This window comes from Limulus polyphemus, unplaced genomic scaffold, assembly GCF_000517525.1.
Source record: "Limulus polyphemus unplaced genomic scaffold, Limulus_polyphemus-2.1.2 Scaffold3260, whole genome shotgun sequence".
Classification (NCBI taxonomy): Eukaryota; Metazoa; Arthropoda; class Merostomata; order Xiphosura; family Limulidae; genus Limulus; species Limulus polyphemus.
This window is the reverse complement of record NW_013668870.1, coordinates 36,963-37,503: the sequence shown is the minus strand read 5'-3', so window position 1 is coordinate 37,503 and position 541 is coordinate 36,963.

Genomic DNA, 541 nt, shown 5'->3' with positions numbered 1-541 from the left:
CTGATATAGACAACGCTAACAATTCACTGATATAGACAAGGCTAACAATTCACTGATATAGACAAGGCTATTATTTTACTGATACAAACAAGACACGAGTTATTTTTGTCAGATGGGAAGTTGTCTGAAGTGATCCACAAGAACAAGATGCAGTTGAAAGAATTGGAATTTTCAACCTTAACAAAACGAGCTGAGTCAAAGTCTCCAAGGATTCATGCATAGCCGTACTAATTGTGAATACTTACCAGGGAAGAGGCAGCTAATTACAACTATTTGCCGTCACGAGGTTTCGTACGGTCTTTTGAACCAAACTGTGAGACTGACTGTCACATTTATAACACGCCCATAGTGAAAGTGCAGACCATAGTTTTAAACGTTAACCACTATACGACACATTCTGCTAAAAGAAACTTACTCTTAAACCATAAACAATAAAAAACAAATCACAAATTTAAATAACTGTAGATGACGTAACTTAAATGATACGATAATATTAAGGCTTATGTCTGTTCTTAATTATCTAAAGGTTTGAGATGTATTG